Source organism: Bufo bufo, chromosome 1 (genome assembly GCF_905171765.1).
Source record: "Bufo bufo chromosome 1, aBufBuf1.1, whole genome shotgun sequence".
Taxonomy (NCBI): domain Eukaryota; kingdom Metazoa; phylum Chordata; class Amphibia; order Anura; family Bufonidae; genus Bufo; species Bufo bufo.
In genome coordinates, this window is record NC_053389.1 from 321,341,441 (window position 1) to 321,365,081 (window position 23,641).

The window sequence follows — 23,641 nt, forward strand, 5'->3', positions numbered from 1 at the left end:
ATGTTAGAGGAATGCTAGAAGACAAGGGTTTTGAACAGAGCTTTTGATCATATCACTAATGATGAGATTGATATAGCCAGCTGTAGCAATAGGCATCGAGTGAAGGAACAGCATGGGATATTTTGCTCTGGGCTTTTTCCAATACGAATTACAATTGCAGGCAACTAGGGGAAAGTTTAATATCGGTTTTAAAAAATATCCTTTAAAGTAATTTAAAATTGTCAGACTAGAAAGTAAGAACAGGAAAGGAAAATTCGAAGAAATAACCAACAAAGCTACTTCTGAAGCATAAACCAGCCCATAGAGACTGGTGCTTTTTTCTCAAACATTTGAGGAATTCTTTATACCTGACATGATACAAACAATTTTCAATCAAGTATCAGGTGTGTGTTGAAATGGAACACCAACATATTGATAGATCATTTCATCACATGTTCAGTTTTCATTGACACAGCAATATACAGCAGTTATCAGATATTGGAAAAATATAACCTTTTCTATAATATTAAGTTTTGAAAGTTGAAAGTGCCTCTTTTAAACAAAGAGAGCGAGAGAAAGGGGATCAAAGAGAGAGGGGGTCAGAAAGAGAGAGAAAGGGGGTCAGAGAGAGAAGGGGTCAGAGAGAGAGAGAAACGGGGTCAGAGAGAGAGAGAGATAGAGGGATAAGAGGTAGAGAGGGGGCCAGAAAGAGAGAAAAGGGAGTAAAAGAGGGTCAGAGAGATAAAGGGGTCATAGAAAGAGAGAGAAAGGGGGTCAGAGAGAGAGAGGAGGTGAGAGACGGGTCAGAGAGGGGGAGAGAAAAGGGGGTCAGAAAGAGAAAAAGGGGTCAAAGAGGAAGAGAAAAAGGGGGTCAGAGAGAAAAAGGGGGTCAGAGAGAGAAAAAGGGGGTCAGAGAGAAAAAGGGGGTCAGAGAGAGAGAAAGTTAGAGAAGGGGGTCAGAGAGAGAAATGGGGTAAGAGAAAAAGGCGTCGAGAGAGAGAGAGAGAGAGAGAGAGAGAAAGGGGTAGAGAGAGAGAGAGAGAGAGAGAGAGAGAGAGAGAGAGAGAGAGAGAAAGGGGTCGAGAGAGAGAGAGAGAGAAAGTTAGAGAAGGGGGTCAGAGAGAGAAATGGGGTAAGAGAGAAAAAGGGGTGGAGAGAGAGAGAGAGAAAGCGAGAAAGGGGTCCAGAGACAAAGGGGGGGTCAGAGGGCGCCAGAGACAAAGGAGGGGGTCAGAGGGCGCCAGAGACAAAGGAGGGGGTCAGAGGGCACCAGAGACAAAGGAGGGGGTCAGAGGGCGCCAGAGACAAAGGAGGGGGTCAGAGGGCGCCAGAGACAAAGGGGGGTCAGTGGGCGCCAGAGACAAAGTGGGGTCAGAGGGCGCCAGAGACAAAGTGGGGTCAGAGGGCGCCAGAGACAAAGTGGGGTCAGAGGGCGCCAGAGAGAAAGTGGGGTCAGAGGGCGCCAGAGACAAAGGGGGGTCAGAGGGCGCCAGAGACAAAGGGTGGGTCAGAGGGCGCCAGAGACAGCGAGCGGGCAGGCGCCACAGACAGCGAGCGGGCAGGCGCCACAGACAGCGAGCGGGCAGGCGCCACAGACAGCGAGCGGGCAGGCGCCACAGACAGCGAGCGGGCAGGCGCCACAGACAGCGAGCGGGCAGGCGCCACAGACAGCGAGCGGGCAGGCGCCACAGACAGCGAGCGGGCAGGCACCACAGACAGCGAGCGGGAGTGTGTTCTAGTGGTGATAGAAAATCAGTTCTCACCTCTCCTGTCCTTATACTATAAACAGTAAAAAGCACAGAGTTCTAGTGGTGATAGAAAATCAGTTCTCACATCTCCTGTGTTCTCTCCTGTCATACTATAAACAGTGATAAGCACAGTGTTCTAGTGGTGATAGAGAATCAGTTCTCCCCTTTCCTGTGTTTAGTGGTGGTGTATCTCTTGTCGATACGTCACCTCTGAATCCAGTCACTGGCTGCAGTGGAGCAGATGATCATGCCTACTCCAGAGAGGAAATAAACAAGCCATAGATTAGAAGCCAGACACAAAGGAGCCAGTGTGCTGGATCGAAGATGCGGATAGCCGGTACATATATGAATCTTCCCATAGTTAAGGCAGGCTGAGGGCACATGTGAAAAGTTATGTATTCCCCAACAACGCTTATATTGCAATCACTGAATACATAACTTTTTAAATGTTTCTTTTATTCCAACTTAGACTTGCACATGATTCTCTGCATTTCCAGGACATACATATATAGCAAATTCCTAGATTTCTTACAATTATTAGGCCACACACACAACCCATTTTGTTAAGTGTATAACACTGAATTCCAGTTATTAAATGCATAGTGCATTGCATATTTACTTACAGGAATTTAGAAAATGCCAGGAATTTCAGAAATTGTTCTAACTAAGTAACCTGATTCCATGATAGTAAGGAAAAGCCTGATGTTATCATTTTACTACAGTATGATTACTAGCCATTTATGAAGAAGTCGGAGCCGGAGTAGGGTAAAAAGCAGGAGTCAGAATCAGAACTTTGGCTTACCAACTTCACAGCTCTGATCTGAAGCAGAGATATACTATTGCAAACCATCAATATTACATGCACAACATGTCTGACAAGGACTAAAGGCTTCCTACACATTACTGTAAGTCAGGAATCTGGAATGCAGTCGTCGGGAGCAGTTAAGATTTTTTCATTAGGTAGCTGTCACGGTCCCTCAGGTGACTGGTGTCACGAGATCAGAGAGACTGGCTGAGCATGGAGGAATCTAACTGCCTCCTTGATTTCTCTTTATTCAGTATTGATAGGGCTAATGACCACTTCCCTTTTCTCAGCTGTTGCTCAGTGGTCATCACTTCTACCCTTTATAGTCTGACCCCACCCTTCTGACTATGCGGTAGATAGCGTCATTTGGGTTTGGCTGAGCTGGTGTGAGGTAGTCTCTGGTTTTCCTGTTCTTCCATCTCTACAGAAGTTAAGTGTCGAGTTTGTTTGTATTTGTTATTCTCCCTGTTGTTGTATCTGGGCCTGAGACAGAGACTTCCATTCGTCCATTTAGGGAGGAATGGGTTGTCTCTGGTCCTAAACTTATTCTAGGGCCTTATAGAGAAATCAGGGCTAGGTATCCTGCATATGAATATTAATACTTTCAAGGTCTATTCATATTGATAGGTAGTTAGGGCCCATATTAGGGTTGTCTAGGAGGTGACCTGTTTCTTCCCTAGTTTCCAGGCCCAGTTACTGTTCCTCTTCCCTCGTGTGTTAATTGTGGAGTTTCTCCCCCACACTGATCGTGACAGTACCACACACACTAGGGGCTAATTAAAAAGGGCCATAATTCTTTCAAGGATGTATTCACACCTTCAGAACCATATAGTGTCCATTTCTTTTCTACAAATTGCTCCACTCTTTTCATCCCTTTTCTGTTTGGTATTGGTGGTAATAAGCCAAAAAGTGATGTTGTATGTGGAGAAAAAAATCATTCTTCCAATCTGACAGACTTTCAACATGGGCTGATGATCGGCCAAACAAATGTCTGAACTTATGTTCCTGCCTCATGTAAACGTGACCAACAATTGTTTGTTCGTGATGGTATATTTTATATGGGCACAACAATGATCATATGTCTGAAGCACAATTTTCCATGTAAACAGGGGATGTGCTGCCAACAATGAAAGCTCTGAGTGGAGAGATTTGTAGGAATGACTGTAAGCCTCTCCCAATAATTGCCTAGTGAAAATGAAAGCAACCAAGCACAGAGCGTTGCTTATTACAATTCATTGGCCAGTGAAAGGGACCTTTATGGCACATAAACACTAGTAGAATTTACGCACCTGTTTTCATCCTATGCATTGCACAAGATGAAATCTGCGCTGGAAATTCACACCATAAATTGACAGGCTGTGGGAGTTTCATACTGATGACCTACAGTATACTTAGGATAGGAAATCAGTATCGGATTGGTGGGGGTTCGACTTCCGGAACCCCCCTGATGAGGCTGCAGCACTCCAGTGAGCATGACCGCCTCATCCATCGATCACGTGGGCTGAGCTGTGATACTAAGCACAGCTGCTGTCCAATGTATAAGGAGGCCATGGCACACTCTTCAAACAGCTGACTGGTGGGAGACTCGGGAGTTGGACACCCAAAGGGCATACACTGGATTACATGTGCGGCAATATGTTACAATCTACTGGCTAAACCATCTGAGCCATTGTGCTCACCCCAAGATAGAATCCCCTGATGAACCTATCATTGATCTGATAGGGGAAACACGTCAGAATATTATTCGGGACACCACTTTGTTAGGAGGGAAAAGTTAGCTTAGGGGTAGCCACCAATAAGTGGGGCCGCCCGTTTTGAGGCGATTACTTCTGGGAGAGAGTCCCCACCATCTGTTTTGCCTACTAGAGACCTCACTTTCAGCTTCCAACTTTTGAAGATGACACACCTGGACATTATCTGATGCCACTGATCTCGATGGGAAATCGGTACAACATATGATTGATATCTTATTCCATCTTCGCAGATTCAACCGCTAAACCGTGAGCGGCCAAACTTGTGGCAGCTGTGATTCCAGGAGTGGACTTCAATGTATGTCCCTTCATATTGTACACAAATAGTACCTGATAATTAACAATATATATTTTTATTATTTTTGTTTGTTTAGTGTGATTGCGTTTTAGTATGCATCTATTAAAAAGTTATGTTTTAAGTAGGGTCTTTTCTGTCCGTGATATACAGATTCTTCTTAGCAATGCTGTTAAGAGTTTAGCTAAGAAGACTCTTTATACCCTGTTTTCGAGTAGAAAGAAAATATCTTTCCCTAATAAAGTACATTACAAAAATGTTTAATATCCGTTTCCCTACACACTACCGTATATTAAAAATAAACTGCAGCAAATGTTACACTTTAAACTAGTCAGCCTTGCAGAGCCTCGGAAGTTGATATTTGTGCTGCTGTTTGGAGGGTTTGTGAATGCCTGAAAGACTGACATGGAGGAAATACCATGGTGACTGGGGAATTTCTTTCCTTTAGCATGGTGGCAGATGTTTCTGTAGAATAAATGAAAAATCTATTTTGACTTATCTTTACTTTTTAATCCAATCCAAACGTTTTAATTTCAAGGAGAAGAAATTTACCAGTGGCAACATCAGTGCTGCTAGCACCAGAAATCTTTTAGATACCATGAGTATATAAGGGAGTCCTTGTAAATGATTTTCTAATCCGGCATTTGTGCAAAAACTGTGACAGTCTTGCACTTATTTCTGCCCTGTATTTCAAGGCATGGTGGAAGCTGCAGTTTTGCAACTGGAGAACCACAGGCCAGGAATCCCTGGCTACATAGAAATTGTCTGTCTGGTTTAGAAAAACAATTTAAAACAACCCAATATTTCAGAATTAACAATAGGGGGTACCTCACACAAGACCATCATTTATTAGCCAGAACGGAGAGGGGCTGTAAAAAGCATTGATCACTCTGGACGACCATGTACGTCCATGCATTACACAGTGTGAGGCAGTGACAGGCCCACTGTGTTGATTCCAAAGTCAAACGGATCGTTACGATTTTGTAACGATTTCAGGAAATTGAATGAGGTGTCGAAGTTCGACTGTTATCCAATGCCCCGGGTGGACGAGCGGATTGAAAGACTGGGCCAGGCTCAGTACTTCACGACGCTGGATTTAACCAAGGGTTACTGGCAGAGTCGGCAAAGGAAAAGACTGCTTTTGTCACACTGGAGGGACTTTATCACTATGGTCGTTTTGCCTTTTGGGTTACATGGGGCTCCCGCCACGTTCCAGAGGCTGATGGACATAGTCTTAAAACCCCATCGGAAGTATGCATCCGCCTACTTAGAAGATATTTTTATTCATAGTGGCGATTGATAGTCTCATTTGTTCAATGTGCAGGCCGTCGTGGATTCCTTCCGAGATGCGGGCTTGACTGCGAATCCTTGAAAGTGTGCAATAGGGCTAGAGGAGGCCCATCATTTGGGGTACGTGATTGGCCGTAGGATCAATAAACCATTAAAAATTGGCCTCGACCTCTCAGTACAAAGCAAGTCAAAACGTTTCTCAGCATCATTGGGTATTATAGGCGGTTTATACCCAGTTTTGCCGGGAGGGCTGCACCCCTGACTGATCTGCTGAAGGGAAGGAAATCAATCAAGATTCGGTGGAATCCTAAGGCAGAAGAAGCATTTCAGGCCCTGAAGTTGGTCCTATGTGAACAACCCGTCCTTTCCGACCCCAACTTTAGAGACAAATTCATTGTCCATACGGATGCTTCTGAAGTAGGGCTAGGAGCAGTTCTATCTCAAAAAGTTAATGGAGAAGAACATCCGATCACTTATTTGAGCAGAAAGCTTACCCCAGCAGAAAATAACTATAGTGTAGTGGAGAAGAAGTGCCTAGCCATCAAGTGGGTCTTGGAGTCCTTACTGTACTACCTGCTGGGGTGACATTTTCGCCTGGAGATGGACCTTTCACCATTGGTCTGGATGAGGAATTCCAAGGAGAGAAATGCTCAGGTCATCAAGTGGTTTCTCTCCTTCCAGAATTTTAATTTCTCGGTGGAACATCGAGCCGAAAAGCTGCAGGGTAATGCGGATGCCCGGTCTCAAGCATCCTGTTTTGGTGCAAGTGTTCACCCCCCAGGTTTGAACAGAGGGAGGGTGGAGGGGTTGTATGTGAGGCAGTGACAGGCCTCATATATGAGGGAAGATATGTGTCTCCTAGAATGGTGCAGGAAACCTATTAGAGGAGATGCATATCATGTTTTGCTGTGTTTCACCTAAGACGTGTCACCAAGGTGTTCGGACTTGGTGGAGTAAAAGCCAGTACCTAGTGTGTTCACTAGGATAGATAGTGGATGCTGTTGGTGCTAATCCGGGCCTGGATTTTATTGGGAATAAGCAAAGAACTGGGTGGGTGCTTATTTCCCACGATCCATTCCGGCTCTCACAGGTGGCCCATGTCCTGATTTAAAAATCAGCAGCAAGAAGCAGGGTGTGTCTGTATGAGTGAGAGGCTTACAGATCACAGAGCGCAAGGCCTGAGTACGAATCTAAGTGAGACCCGAGCCTGTATCACACTGTTCTTGTGTTGTGCAGGGCCGTCTTTTACAAGGGGCAAAAGGGGCAGCTGCCCCGGGCCCAGTTGCTCCTGGGGGGCCCAAGGCAGCTGCCTCTTGAGCCCTGCTAGCCACTGCCCCGGGTGTCAGGCTGTCAGACTGTGAGAGCTGTGATCTAGGACCTTAGATGACATCATCACCATGTGACCAGTAACCTAGCAATATCACAGGTCCTACCAGGAGTGTTGCTGTAGAAGTTTGCCTTAACTGTGGAGCTTTTTTTGTGAAGATTACATCAGAAAAAGGTGACAGGGGCTGTTATGCTAATATACTGTAAACTACTGTATAGTGGGGTGCTGTATACAGTGTGGGGCCTGTATACTGCGGGGGGCCTGTATACTGTGGGGGGGCCTGTATACTGTAGGGGGGCCTGTATAGTGTGGGGGGGCCTGTATAGTGTGGGGGGGGGGCCTGTATACTGTGGGGGGGGGCCTGTATACTGTGGGGGGGGCCTGTATACTGTGGGGGGGGCCTGTATACTGTGGTGGGGGGGCTGTATACTGTGTGGGGGGCCTGTATACTGTGTGGGGGGCCTGTATACTGTGTGGGGGGCCTGTATACTGTGTGGGGGGCCTGTATACTGTGTGGGGGGCCTGTCTACTGCCGGGGGTCTGTATACTGTGTGGGGGCCTGTCTAGTGTGGGGGGGCCTGTATACTGTGGGGGGGCCTGTATACTGTGGGGGGGGTCTGTATACTGTGGGGGGGCCTGTATACTGTGGGGGGGCCTGTATACTGTGGGGGGGGGCCTGTATACTGTGTGGGGGGCCTGTATACTGTGTGGGGGGCCTGTATACTGTGTGGGGGGCTGTATAGTGTGGGGGGGGCTGTATAGTGTGGGGGGCTGTATAGTTTGGGGGGCTGTATACTATATACTGTGGGTGCTGTATATTGTGGAGTGCTGTACTGTATACTGTGGGGGGCTGTATACTGTATGTGCTGTATAGTGTGGGGTGCTGTATCGTGTATAGTTTGGGGTGCTGTATACGGTGAGGTGCTATACTGCTCTGCTGTATACTGTGGGCTGCTATACTGCTCTACTATATACTGTGGGGTACTGTATAGTGAGGGGTGCTATACTGCATACTGTGTGGTGCTGTATACTATAGGGTGCTATACTGCATACTGTGGGGTGCTGGGGTGCACTGTAACACTAGGGTGAGCCGAGCCCCGGTCTCCTTCCTGAACTGCAGAGAGGTGCCCACTTCCAGCCTGAGCCCAGCTGCCCAGAGCACTGATCCTGAGCCTCTGGAGTCTTCAGAACTGGAAGTATTTACAGTCATTCACTGTACTCTACCAGATGTGTGGATTTTTTGTGTGTGTGTTGTGGTGGAGGGCGTGATTGCTTGCTAGGGTGTGGGAAGGCGGGATCCAGGGGGCCCAAGTAAATTTTTGCCCAGGGTCCAATCAATATTAAAGACGGCCCTGGTGTTGTGGACTGACTACCTGACCCTGCTGCGATCCGTTTGTACTGCGCTGTAACTTGGCTGTAATTTTCAATAAACCGGATTGAAGTGACTTTGTTGTGTCCCTGCCTTTCTTCAACACTGGTCATAGCAGCTGACGGCTTTACAACAGGCAGTGGGATTTGTGGAATAGTGTCCCTGCAACGGTTTTGAACACTTGCTTCTGACTGCTGGGTTCCCGACATCAAGAGACCTGGTCATCAGTTTCTCTGCAGGACCCTTATAATAAAGAAGGAGTAACCTGTGTTTCGCTGTCATAGTAAGGATACATGACCGTGTGATAGATCTAATACATGGTACCTATAGAAACTTATTGTAGGCTTTAGAAATCAAAGAACATTGTCTTTGTTGCCCAAAACAATCTCAGTGCAACTTTCATGTCATCTTTTACTGTTGAAAAGTGAAGGCTGCGATGTGACTGGTGCTAAAAGGACTGTTTTCTTTTCAGACACTTTTCATAAATCTGCCCCACAGAGTGTCTCCCCTCAGTTTAGTACAGAATCTGAAAGAAAAAGTTAATCATGACTTGTTTTAGAGAAAAGTGTGGAGCAGAAAGGTGCACACAGAGTAACCATGGCTCTGTAATATCAAAATGTAGAGACTTTTGGGGGAGAATTATCAAGACCAGTGTTTTCTACGGTATAGAAAAGGTTACAGCCAGCTCACCTTTGCGTCCTGCACAGCGGTGCACGGGGCGGACTCAAGCTAGTCCTCAGTAATGATTGGAAAAAATAGAAGAAAAGCTCCAGCACCACGATGGACTTTGTGAAAATCCCGGTCTTTATTGTCACCAAAATTCAATCAAAACACTGGTGCCCACCGGTTCCCAAGATCTACGCGTTTCGAACAGTAGTGTTCTTAGTCATGATCCATGGTTCCGATATTCCCTACGCTGCCGGAGTATGCATGCAATTTATAGAAAGTGGCAAGGATGGCATTCAAATAATGCCATTTGGAAAAAAATGTTGGCGTTTAAAAAGTCGGAATCATGCAGTTCATGACTTTTTTTATGCTACTTTTCTGGAGTAGGGAACTGATAAATCATCCCCTTAGTGTTCAATAAGCCTTAAATATGATATCAGAGACTTAAAGGCTATATACACCTTTTTATTATTGTATTTTACTCATTTTGGACAAAAATATATATTTTTTAATTGGTCTGTATTAAAATATTTAGCCATTCTGTCACAAGGGGTTAACTGTTTGTCTGGCTGTGTGAATTGTACTTTGACTTTGTACCCGTCATCTAATAAACCTATTAGTCAGATTATCTGACCAATTTCTGTCCAACAGACAATAGTTAGTGCAGGGCTCGACAAATCCCAGCCGCCAGGTCGCCATGGCGACCAGGAATTTAGTCCTGGCGCTTGGGTATTTGTCAGCCCGTTTTCAAAGGTGCCCGGGAGCTGCCGTTCTGTCCGGAGGCAGCACCGTTTGAAACAGCTCCGTCACAGCACACAATAGCAGAGACGCTGGCTGCAGGGAGGGGAGGGACTCGGGAGGAGTGTAATCTGATCCTAGAGTGGAAGCTGCTTCTGCCAGCCCCTCCCCTCCCCACCCACCAACCAATCAGAGCTGAGGCAATGCAAGGCAAGCACTAGCAGCTCTGAGTCCGAGTCACTGACACAAGTACAGGGAGTCTAAGTAAGAATGGAATGAGTCACAGGTTAAAAGAATCTAAAGATCCGATTAGTTAGTGACTCATTTGATTCTTTGAGTTAAAAGAACAGTCAGTCAGACTCTAGAACAGTTTACACTGAGGCTGTGCTGATGCTTTTGCAACAGTGATAAGATTAAGGGACAGGAGCAGAGAGATAAAAGAAGTGACAGGACACAGTTTAGATTACAGTTTGAATTAACCCTTTAGGATCAAATTGGCTTCTCAAGGTGATCTATGTTAAAGGCATCCCTTCTTCTGTCTCATTCAGTAGCTATAGAACTAAGGCTACTTTCACACTTGCGGCAGGATGGATCTGGCAGGCTGTTCACCCTGTCGGATCCGTCCTTCCGCCGTTTCGCCGGACCGCAGCTCTGTCCCCATTGACTATAATGGGGGCAGAGCTCTGGCGCAGCACGGCAGTGCATGGTGAAAGTACTGCATGTCCAACTTTTTAGTCCGGCGGCCTCTCACCGCGAACTGCCATGCTGCGCCGGAGCTCCACCCCCGTCCCCATTATAGTCAATAAAGTCCGGGGACGGAGCGGCGGTATATGTAACATGGTATACAGCATTATTGGGGGGGCTCTATGGAGAAGTGGGGGGGGGCACTATGGGGGCACCTACTAGGGGCTTTATGACGCGGCTCCGCCTGGCTCCTAACTTTTTTAGCTGGCTCCTAGATTCCAAGGAAATTTGTCAAGCCCTGAGTTAGTGTGTATAACAAAATATCTGTGTGTGTAAATGAACATCTGACTAATGAGTGGTCAGAAAATCAGTTGAATAATCTGTTGGTCTAATACAGCCCCAAACATACTAAAAGGTCATAAACACTTATTTAAGCTGCATTCTTATCAGCAAGATAAAAATTTACCTATAATGAGCGTTTATAAGGTCAGAGATCACAGATAAGGAGCCGTTAGCTGAGCTGCCTGATGGAACACAGTACAATTACAAAGCCTTCTACAAGAGAATCTGAAGGCTGTACAAAGAAAGGGGCTCAAATATTTTAATAAAGACCAATTGAAAAAATAATTTTTAGCTCAAAATGAGTACAATGCAATAATAAAAAAAAAAATTGCCCCCCAAAGGTGTACATAGCCTTTATTAACCACCTCAGCTCCCCAAGCTTAAACCCCCCCTAACCACCTCAGCCCCCAGTGCTTAAACACCCTGAAAGACCAGGCCACTTTTTACACTTCTGACCTACCCTACTTTCACCGTTTATTGCTCGGTCATGCAACTTACCACCCAAATGAATTTTACCTCCTTTTCTTCTCACTAATAGAGCTTTCATTTGGTGGTATTTCATTGCTGCTGACATTTTTACTTTTTTTTGTTATTAATCGAAATTTAACGATTTTTTTGCAAAAAAATGACATTTTTCACTTTCAGTTGTAAAATTTTGCAAAAAAAACGAGATCCATATATAAATTTTGCTCTAAATTTATTGTTCTACATGTCTTTGATAAAAAAAAAAATGTTTGGGTAAAAAAAAAAAAATGGTTTGGGTAAAAGTTATAGCGTTTACAAACTATGGTACAAAAATGTGAATTTCCGCTTTTTGCAGCAGCTCTGACTTTCTGAGCACCTGTCATGTTTCCTGAGGTTCTACAATGCCCAGACAGTACAAACACCCCACAAATGACCCCATTTCGGAAAGTAGACACCCTAAGGTATTCGCTGATGGGCATGGTGAGTTCATAGAACTTTTTATTTTTTGTCACAAGTTAGCGGAAAATGATGATTTTTTTTTTTTTTCCTTACAAAGTCTCATATTCCACTAACTTGTGACAAAAAATAAAAAATTATAGGAACTCGCCATGCCCCTCACGGAATACCTTGGAGTGTCTTCTTTCCAAAATGGGGTCACTTGTGGGGTAGTTATACTGCCCTGGCATTCTAGGGGCCCAAATGTGTGGTAAGGAGTTTGAAATCAAATTCTGTAAAAAATGACCAGTGAAATCCGAAAGGTGCTCTTTGGAATGTGGGCCCCTTTGCCCACCTAGGCTGCAAAAAAGTGTCACACATGTGGTATCTACGTATTCAGGAGAAGTTGGGGAATGTGTTTTGGGGTGTCATTTTACATATACCCATGCTGGGTGAGATAAATATCTTGGTCAAATGCCAACTTTGTATGGCGATACCACATGTGTGACACTTTTTTGCAGCCTAGGTGAGCAAAGGGGCCCAAATTCTAAAGAGCACCTTTAGGATTTCACAGGGCATTTTTAACACATTTGGATTCCAGACTTCTTCTCACGCATTAGGGCCCCTAAAATGCCAGGGCAGTATAAATACCCCACAAGTGACCCCATTTTGGAAAGAAGACACCCCAAGGTATTCCGTGAGGGGCATGGCGAGTTCCTAGAATTTTTTTATTTTTGGCACAAGTTAGTGGAAAATTATGTGGTTTTTTTTTTCTCACAAAGTCTCCCTTTCCGCTAACTTGTGACAAAAAATAAAATCTCCCACGGACTCAATATGCCCCTCAGCGAATACCTTGGGGTGTCTACTTTCCAAAATGGGGTCACATGTGGGGTATTTATACTGCCCTGGCATTTTAGGGGCCCTAAAACGTGAGAAGAAGTCTGGAATATAAATGTCTAAAAATTTTTACGCATTTGGATTCCGTGAGGGGTATGGTGAGTTCATGTGAGATTTTATTTTTTGTCACAAGTTAGGGGAATATGAGACTTTGTAAGAAAAAAAAAACAAAAAACAATTTCCACTAACTTGTGCCAAAAAAACTCACCATGCCCCTCAAAAGTGATCTTTTTATAACGCCGCAGCGATTTTACTGTGTTTTTGCAGTGATCAGAAAAAAAATATTCTGTCACTGCGGTGGGGTGGACTGAACGCAAGTGTGCGCAAAGATCAGGCCTGATCGGGCGAACACTGCGTTTTTTGTAGAGCCTATAGAACATGTCCTTTTCTATATAGTTCTGGCAATGTACGGATCCGCGGATCCGCGGTGGTCTTGCGGATCCGCGGTGTCCGTGTTTTGCGGTCCGGGTGTCCGTGTTTTGCGGATCCGCGGTGTCCGTGTTTTGCGGATCCGCGGTGTCCGTGTTTTGCGGATCCGCGGGTGTCCGTGTTTTGCGATTCCCGTGTCCGTGTTTTGCGGATCCGCGGTGTCCGTGTTTTGCGGATCCGCGGTGTCCGTGTTTTGCGGATCCGCGGTGTCCGTGTTTTGCGGATCCGCGGTGTCCGTGTTTTGCGGATCCGCGGTGTCCGTGTTTTGCGGATCCGCGGTGTCCGTGTTTTGCGGATCCGCGGTGTCCGTGTTTTGCGGATCCGCGGTGTCCGTGTTTTGCGGATCCGCGGTGTCCGTGTTTTGCGGATCCGCGGATCCGCCAAACACATACGGACGTCTGAATGGAGCCTGACAGGGGGGTGGATCAGGGAGTCTATATGGGGTGATCACCCCCCTGTCATTGATCACCCCCTTGTAAGGCTCCATTCAGACGTCCGTTTGTGTTTTGCGGATCCGCGGTGTCCGTGTTTTGAGGATCCGTGGATCCGCCAAACACATACGGACGTCTGAATGGAGCCTTACAGGGGGGTGATCAATGACAGGGGGGTGATCAGGGAGTCTATATGGGGTGATCACCCCCCTGTCATTGATCACCCCCCTGTAAGGCTCCATTCAGACGTCCGTATGTGTTTTGCGGATCCGGTGTTTTTGCAGTGATCAGAAAAAAAATATTCTGTCACTGCGGTGGGGCGGACTGAACGCAAGTGTGCGCACAAGATCAGGCCTGATCGGGCGAACACTGCGTTTTTTGTAGAGCCTATAGAACATGTCCTTTTCTTGTCCGCAATTGCGGACAAGAAAAGGCATTTTCTATATAGTTCCTCCCTGATCACCCCCCCATAGTACAATAGGGCTGGAGGGGTAAAAAAAATGTACTCACCTTAATCCACTTGTTCGCGCAGCTGGCATCTCTTCTGTCTTCTTCTTTGAGGAATAGGACCTTTGATGACGTCACTGCGCTCATCACATGATCTTTTACCATGGTGATGGATCATGTGACGGACCATGTGATGATCGCAGTGATGTCATCAAAGGTCCTTTTTTTGTACACAGCAAAGAAGGAGACAGAAGAGAAGCCGGGCTGCGCGATCAAGTGGGTTAAGACGAGTTAATTATTATTTTTTTTTTTTTTTAACCCCTCCAGCTCTATTGTACTATGCATTCTGTAGTAAGAATGGTATTATTTTCCCTTATAACCATGCTATGCATCCTGATGCATACTGAACGGAATGCTCTCCATTCAGAATGCATTAGGATAAAACTGATCAGTTTTTTTCCGGTATTGAGCTCCTGTGACTGAACTCACAAATGCATTGCAAGAACGGATCCGTCTGTCTGTTTGTGATACGGACAAATGGATCCGTGTCTATTTTTTTTCACATTTTCAAAGGTCTGCGCATGCGCAGACCGGAAGGAAGGATCCGGCATTGCAGTATTTTTAATGCCGGATCTGGCACTGATACATTTCAGTTCCGGCAAGTGTTCAGTTTTTTTGGGCCGGAGAGAAAACTGCAGCATGCTGCGGTATTATCTCTGTCCTGAAAAGGCAAAAAAGACTGAACTGAAGACATCCTGATGCATCCTGAACGGATTGCTCTCCATTCAGAATGCAAGGGGATAAAACTGATCAGTTCTTTTCCGGTATAGAGCACCTAGGACAGAACTCTATGCCGGAAAAGAAAAACGCTAGTGTGAAAGTACCCTCTAGGTACAGATAAGGGTACTTTCACACTTGCGGCAGGACGGATCCGACATGCTGTTCACCATGTCGGATCCGTCCTGCGGCTATTTCGCTGTGCCCCCGGGCCGCCGCTCCGTCCCCATTGACTATAATGGGGACGGGGCGGAGCTCCGGCGCAGCACGGCGGTGCACGGCTTAAGGCCGCCGGACTAAAATTACTGCATGTCAGGTTTTTTAGTCCGGCGGCTTTCGCCGTGCACCGCCGTACTGCGCCGGAGCTCCGCCCCCGTCCCCATTATAGTCAATGGGGACGGAGCGGCGGCCCGGGGGCACGGCGAAATAGCCGCAGGACGGATCCGACATGGTGAACAGCATGTCGGATCCGTCCTGCCGCAAGTGTGAAACTAGCCTTAGATAGATGTTATTTGTAGTCCTATGTAACGTCAGAGATAACATAGTGATAAATCTTTGAGTACAGATAAAGAAGTAAACACCTGCAGATGAGCTGAATGCCATGAAGCAAGGATCCTTCCTCTGGGTCAGTGTTTCTGCACAAGCTGCAGTGTAGTGAGTGAGTAAAGGGTGATGTGACTCTGGATGTCACATCTTGCAGGTCACTGCAAGACAGAAGATGGCAAGGCCTATGTCTCCCTGCTCTGGTACTGTCACAGCGGGGCGTGGGGAAAACCCCCCGCCGTGCAATGGCGATGGCTGCTAGCCAGGTAGCAGGGAACAGAGAGCAAGTCATCTCCTATGCAACCCTAGGTTCTCCCTAGACTCCTAGCGCAGGAGCCACCTCAGATGGTAAGGGGACTCATGCTCACCAACCTAGGACCCTGGGAATCCCTGCTTTGCCCTAATCATGAAGACAGGGCAGAGACCACCCATTCATCCTTCACCACGGATGAATGGTGTCTCCTGAAGCCCAGCAACTGACCACCAACTAGACAGGGTCACAGCCGAACGACAGGTAAGTACATAAGACAATAGACAACAAAAGTTATCAGGACTTACCTGTCGCCGACGAGATGGACCGGAAACTCACAGTCTAGCTGTTTGCTTAAACCCCTCCAGGAAAGCAAGCCCCATTAGGAGCACACACACCAGCAAACAAGGCCCACACCATACAAAATACACCACAGGTGGGGAAGGGTAAAAAGAAGCAAGCAGGAGGGAAAGCAAGGGAAAACAAATAGGGATAGCTCACACAGACAATCATTCAGCCAGGGAGCAAAGCTCCTACACAGACTGAAGCAAAATCAAACTGACCCTCAGGCTCCACCACACCAACATATAAGGAGGCCTGAGGTCACACCCACCACACCTACCAAGCACACCTTAACCTCTTGCACACCAAAGCAGGGAAAGGAAACATCCTTAAAAGGGAAAGCGCACACACATGCATATCAACAAGTTGCCACTGGCAACCAGCATGCGCGGCGAAAGTGTCACGGCACACACCAAAGGCCGTGACAAGTACAGGTATCAACTGCATTTGCAGCTTAAGGATGTAGATACCATAGACAGTAACGTTTCCCCTGGAAATCTATGGCACTAGGCCAAAAGCCTGGTGTTGGCAATGACAATCAGGGACCCCTTTGCAGCCCCCCCCCCCCCATTATAAGTCACCCCATCATGTTAATGCCAGCTTTGAGTGCGACCTGCTGTAAGGCAGTGTCTGCTTCTGTGTTTAAGATGGTGAGAGGATTGGGTGGCCATGGGCTCCTTGTAGGCCTTGGGCCCCAGGAGTCTGCCCATACCTCCTATATTATAATCTGCTATTGATGACGTCACGCCCATTGGTCACATAGTCTTTGTACTGCTCATCTAAAGGCTTCATCTGAGCATTGTCGTCTCTTCAAACAGCTGACTGGCGGGGGAGTCTGACCCTACCAATCAGATATTGATAACCTATCCTGAGAGTAGGTCATCAATATTTAATTACTGGAAAACCCCTTTAACCAACAGCGAACAATGTGCAATCCTGGGCGTATAACTTGATATAAGAGAAACAAAAAGGCAACGTAATCAAGATGCTGGCAGATAAATATTCATGAAATTAGTTAAATTCACCAGGGGAAATACTTGGAGACAACAATTTTCTGTAGCCAAAAAACTGAACATATGAAAGTAATGTGAAGAAGAAAAAACTGTGAAATAAATGATGAAAAACAAGCAACAATGCATAAAATAGCCCGATTCTCTGCAGTGTCAAGGTCAGAGCTGTCCCCGGGAAGGAAGATGTATGGTAATTTCAAATTTCCAAATGTCAACAGCAGCAGCTGCATTCTGTGCGGCCCAAGACAGGATTTAACTGTTAGAAAAACGCACTGCGTAGGGTGGGTTACTCTGTTTAAACGCCTTGAGATGCCACATTTGCACGCCGATTTATCTCTTGTAATAATGTGAATAAAAGACTACATCTAGCTTGCTATATCATACATTTCACATGGAAATCGATTAGAATAACATATAATGAACAAGTGAGTGAAATTTCTTTGACTTAAAAGGGTAGTCCAGGCTTTAGGATAGGTCAATACCCCGCACCTCCACCGATCAGTTGTTCGTTGTAGCTCCATCAACGGAAGTCAGTGCCAGAGCGACACAGGACCCTCAACGTTGTAATGGAGGGAGCTAGCTACTTCAGCATTGCTCCCATTGAAGTCAGGCCATGACTTAATGGCTGAATAACTCCTTTAAAGTAAAGATCTAGTTTGGAGCCACATAAAGGAATTCCAAAAGCCAAGTTATAGTAGATGAGTTTATGCTAAGATTTCCTTTTGACCATCTTTCCCTGATCCATCCACACAGCCTAGGCCTAGGAGCAGCTCAGCCTCAGAAGTGAATGAGACTTAGCTGGGATACCAAGAACAGACAATATATTATTTACAGCGCTGTGCTTAAAGAGCAGATAGAAGGCCGCGGCTCTACTGCACTGGTGCCTTCTCAAACAGCTGATATCGGACCCCCACAATCAGATATTGATGACCTATCCAGAGGAAAAACTCTTAGAAAACCCCTTTAATAGAGAGACATCAGAGGCTGATATTCACACAAGTGACACATCACTGAAATCAGCAGGTTTGTCACTACTTTATGCTTCCCTCAGACAGGGCAGTATAAGCAATCTGACAATATCCCTTTAAAGGGTACCTGTCACATTGAACATGGTGTCTGAGCCGAAGGCAGCATGTGATAGAGCAGGAGGAGCTGAGCAGATAGGAATATAGTTTCATGGGGAAAGATTCAGTACAACTTAGAATTTCCACATATAAATTAACGTTCATTCTGGGCTTTCAGATATTCAATTCCACGCCGTCAATGTCCCGAAAATAAAATTCCAAAGCAGCAAGATGGGGTCAATTCCTCAATTCCTTTTATTCATTGTTTGAACATAGGAGGAGGATTGGAAGTATGGGAAGCATCGAAGGCTGAACTACAGTGATCATCTGTGTGGAGTGGTGATGAGGAGGAATTTAGGCCATCTTGCTTCTCTGGAATTTCATGTTTGGGACACTGGCAGTGAGGATTCGAATTGGTTTGTGGTGAAGATGGTCTACTTCCATAGATTCTGCAGCATCAAATTATTGGACTCTGGACATTAAGGTTTTTCTCTTGATTTTAAATCATTCTGGGCATTGAAGTCAAGGAGTTGGTCCTATCAGTGACTGACAGCCTTCCCTCCATGACTGTTTATATAGAGATAGCTGTTAATCACTGATCTCCTTGGCTTCAAAGACCAGAATTAGCAGGAATTTAAATGAATAAATTATACTGAATCTTTTACCACAAAACTATACACCAAGCTGCTCAGCTCCTCCTGCTCTATAACATGCTACCTGCAGTGTACAATGCATTTTCATGGTGACAGTTTACCATTAATGAATCTATTTTGCTTTGTTAGCTAAAACTTTTGGAGATCAGGGAACCATTTAGCAGTTGCATAAGCACCAAATAATTTTTTTAGTTCATTTACCATAAATATGGAGTCCTTTTCCTGTAGTACAAACCATTAGTCCTCTGCCACGTATCTGCATTTGTCTTAATATGATTCATCTAACCCTTAGTTTTAGTCCCTTATAAAATGGCTAGACACCGTATCAAAACCTCCTGTTCTGCATCACAGATGGGACATCTACTGAGTGTACTACAACATGGTCATCGAAAAGTTATCGACAGCTGGAGAGCAGAAGGCATCAAACCCTACAGATGGAAAACTGCAGCAGAATGCTCACAGCTGCGCGGTGCGAGGTATTTTATATTATTTCAGTTTATTTTACAATTAACCATTAATGTCAAAAGCAATTCTAAAAACTAAATGTTATAGTCAAGCATTTCTTACCAGCCTTGTCCAGGAGAGCAGAGCGTGTAGAACGGAGTATGTTCATATGAGTGAGCCTACAGACAAAACATGACATTATTGCAACACAAGTCCCACATTGCTTCTTCCTTATTCTCAGCATTCATTGTGGTCACAAAATAGCTGCATTTTCATTACTGGCTTTGGTCACATGAGCACATATGCAGAGATTTACTAGGAATTAGGCTCCATTCACACGTCCGCAATTCCGTTCTGCATTTTGCGGAACGGAATTGCGGATCCATTCATTTCTATGGGGCCACACGATGTGCTGCCCGGATCCGGGAATGCGGACCCGCACATCCAGGTCCACAATTCTGATCCCGAAAAAAATAGAACATTAGAACATGTCCTATTCTTGTCTGCAATTGCGGACAAGATTAGGCATTTTCTATTAAGTGCCGGCGATGTGCGGTCCACAAAATGCAGAATGCACATTGCCAGTGTCCTGGTTTTGTGGATCCGCAAAACACACATGGACGTGTGAATGGACCCTTAGCATGATGCTTTTAGTTTCATAAAGCATTAAACTAGTATATTGTAAATTTGGATGAGCAGCCATAATAGAATTGTATGAAAAGTCACTGTTGGGCACATGACATATTTGTCATTAGTCATATGCACTAAACCGCTAACCTGTGTTGTTAGCCCAAGGATTAATGGTTACAGATGACTTCATCTAACAAGGATCATCCTGTATGAAGGTTGTCAATAAGCAGATGCTGTAACTCAAAGTTCACTTTGTAACTGAAATGATTAAAGGGGTTGTCCAGCATTTTTAAAGCGATGGTCTATCCTCAAAATAGGCAATCACTAGCTGATCAGTGTGGGTCCAACACCCTGCATCTCTGCTGATTAGCTGTTCTGTGTAGGTCCATCACCAGAAGTCACTAGCTGATCAGTGTGGGTCCAACACCCTGCATCTCTGCTGCTTAGCTGTTCTGTGTAGGTCCATCACCAGATGTCACTAGCTGATCAGTGTGGGTCCAACACCCTTCATCTCTGCTGCTTAGCTGTTCTGTGTAGGTCCATCACCAGAAGTCACTAGCTGATCAGTGTGGGTCCAACACCCTGCATCTCTGCTGCTTAGCTGTTCTGTGTAGGTCCATCACCAGAAGTCACTAGCTGATCAGTGTGGGTCCAACACCCTGCATCTCTGCTGATTAGCTGTTCTGTGTAGGTCCATCACCAGAAGTCACTAGCTGATCAGTGTGGGTCCAACACCCTGCATCTCTGCTGCTTAGCTGTTCTGTGTAGGTCCATCACCAGAAGTCACTAGCTGATCCGTGTGGGTCCAACACCCTGCATCTCTGCTGATTAGCTGTTCTGTGTAGGTCCATCGCTAGAACTACACAGGACCGTTAACATTGTAGAGGACAGCACTGGCAACTGCAGCAAAGTGAATGCAAGCGCTCTACATTGTTGAGAGTGCTGTGTAGTTCTGGGATGATGCTACACAGAACAGCTGGTCCAACACCCCTTTGCTGCAGTTGCCAGTGCTGTCCTTTACAATGTTGACGGTCCTGTGTCGTTCTAGCGATGGACCTACACAGAACAGCTAATCAGCAGAGATGCAGGGTGTTGGACCCACACTGATCAGCTAGTGACTTCTGGTGAGGGACCTACACAGAACAGCTAATCAGCAGAGATGCAGGGTGTTGGACCCACACTGATCAGCTAGTGACTTCTGGTGATGGACCTACACAGAACAGCTAAGCAGCAGAGATGCAGGGTGTTGGACCCACACTGATCAGCTAGTAATGGCCATCACTACAATTAGGCTGGACAACACATATAGAATTTTACTTTTACCTTTCTGCTGGTAGATCACGGTTAGGTAACTTCCAGCACTTCAGGTGTTGTGAAACTACAACTCCCAGCATGCACACTTGCTCTGCTCTTCCCATAAAAATGAATGGAGCATGCTAGGAATTGCAGTGTCACAACAGCTGGAGTACCGAAGGTTGCTGACCTTTGTGCTAGACTATGGGACCTGCAAACATCCATACTCCCCACTTCTTAACTACAATAAGATCCCACTGATTGGGTGCTTTTTGTTCTGCATTCAGACACAGGACAGGTCAGAGGTGATTTTTGTGTCGGTAAGCAAGTAAGAAAGGCTTGTGCCTACTCATTCTGCAAAATGCAAAAGCAACATCTACATTGTCTCCAAAAAACAGATTACCTGACAAGAAATTTTATTATACAGCTCGGGACATTAAAAGGGTTAAAGCTGCTGTCCATGCTAGGGCAAATGAAAGGAACAGAGGACAGAGCCCTCTTGGGCCATCTGTCTATTAGCCAGAAGGGATAGCTGCTAAGAAAAAATGGCTCCTACCCAGGCAGCATTAAAATCATGTATGGTTGGTGTCACGAGGGTATCAAGATCCACGTCTGACTCAGTTATACCCGGGGTCAGGAAGTCGCAGCGGGTGGCTGCGCGCTCTATATCTAAAGATCACGTTGTTTCTTAGTGATTGTTTTCTGTGTTTGCCTTGCTATCCTTTTTGTCTCACTCAGGGATCCGTAGCTTCTCCTCCTCAGCTGTTTCTTGTCTGCCACTCCCAACCTCCTTATATTCTCCCCTCACACTTCTCTAGTTGCCAGTTATAGAGCTTCCTGCCTGGACATCTATACTGACCCACTGGAGTTGTGAATCCTGGTTGTCGTTCCAGAGTGCTACCCTCCGGATCCCTGTTGGGCTTATTGTTGTCTCCTGTTGTCGCCCACCTGGGATTATATGTTGAGTCTGTGTTGTCTGTCCTCCCCTTGGTGTTTTCCCTTAGAGCTAGTGGTGCGGACTAGTGTTCCCATCGCCCTGTTCACTATCTAGGGCTCAGCTCAGGGAAAGCCAGGGCTTTAGGCACGTGATCGGCGTACGGGTGAGGAACCCATCTAGGGACGTCAGGGCAGCCAGGTGCCAGCCGCCAGGTAAGTCAGGGGTCACCACCTTCCCTCTCACTTGGGCAGGGCCTTCCTCGTTCCCTCCCTCTGTGTCACGTATGTGATAGCCACGCCGACCGTGATAGTTGGCCACAACTATCAGCTGTTATCTCTGAAGGTCTCAGAAGCCATATTCACAGTGACCAGTTGTTAATGGGGGTTGTCTCCTTTTATAGAGCATTCTTATGGGGGGGACACAGGACTCATTAATGTGATCAGTGGGTATGATCAGACGCTTATCACCTATTATTGAATACAATTCTTGTGCACCTTCATTCTCATGCACCACTGTTCTTATCAATATATTCACAAATCCAACAGGTCCGCAGCTCTTAGAACATCAGCACACTATTTCTTAAAGGAGTTTTAGGCATTAGGATCAATGTGTGATCATGGGAGGTTGCACCACAGGATCAGCAGAGCAAAGGGACCACAATGCTCATTGTAACTGTGGTCACTTTGTTCGAATGGTTGATCGGGGCCTTGGGTCTTGTCCTAATGACAGGCAATTAAAGAATGATCTGACTACTAGGGGACCTTATCCAACCCATTTTACAAATTGAGGACCACGGAGATTAGTAGTTGTAAACTGGTCCTGAATTATGAAAGAACATTTAAACCATCTGAACTTTGTTAGAAAATAAATAGCTTTTCTAATACAAACATGCTAAAATATTCACTGTGGTGTATGAAAAATTTCCCATTACCATTTAATTTGCACCATTTACAGCAAGACAACTTCTTAATAATGTGCAGTGTTATCACACCTTAATAAGCAATTTCTAACTTGGTGTATTCTGGATATAAAACTGCATTAAGCTAAATAAAGCTGTTTTTCACAGTATTATTCCTCCTCCACCAAACTTTACAGCTGGCACAATGCAGTCAGGCAGGTAGCGTTCTCCTGGCATTCACCAGGCTCAGACTGCCAGATAGAGAAGCGGGATTCATTACTCCACAGACCACATTTCCACTGCTCCAGAGTCCAGTAGTGGTATACTTTAGACCATAGCATCTAACTCTTGGCATGGGGATTGGTGATGTAAGGCTTGCATGCAGCTGCTCAGTCATGGAAACCCATGCAATGAAGCTCCTGGTGCACAGTTTTTATGTTGATGTTAATGCCAGGGTTGGTTTAGAAATCTGCAATTAAGGAGTCAAGTAGAGTGCTGGTGACTTTTATACACTATGCACCTCACAGGGAAGCATGGGACCTTACAAAAAGGGGCAGATTTACTAATGCTGTTTTAATGACTTATTCACATCTCCATATTAAACTTTGTCCATGCTGCAGCCACAGCGGTCTCCATTGGTCTTCAGACAAAAATATGGTCAAGTGACTAGGCCAGGCATGGCCAACCTGCGGCTCTCCAGCT

The 23,641-nt window shown here is 45.7% G+C and overlaps 1 protein-coding gene across 3 annotated transcripts in view; it reads right to left on the reverse strand.

Annotated features, from left to right (window-relative positions):
- ATP10B (ATPase phospholipid transporting 10B (putative)) overlaps nucleotides 1–23,641 on the reverse strand; it is a 500,197-nt gene that overhangs the window by 278,227 nt on the left and 198,329 nt on the right. For 2 of the 3 annotated variants that reach the window (XM_040441995.1, XM_040441994.1), the window contains exon 2: nucleotides 19,305–19,360. The exons of the other annotated variant lie outside the window; for it this stretch is intronic. The gene's annotated coding sequence lies outside the window, so the exon portion shown is untranslated. The remainder of the gene's footprint in view (nucleotides 1–19,304; nucleotides 19,361–23,641) is intronic. 3 annotated transcript variants of the gene reach the window in all.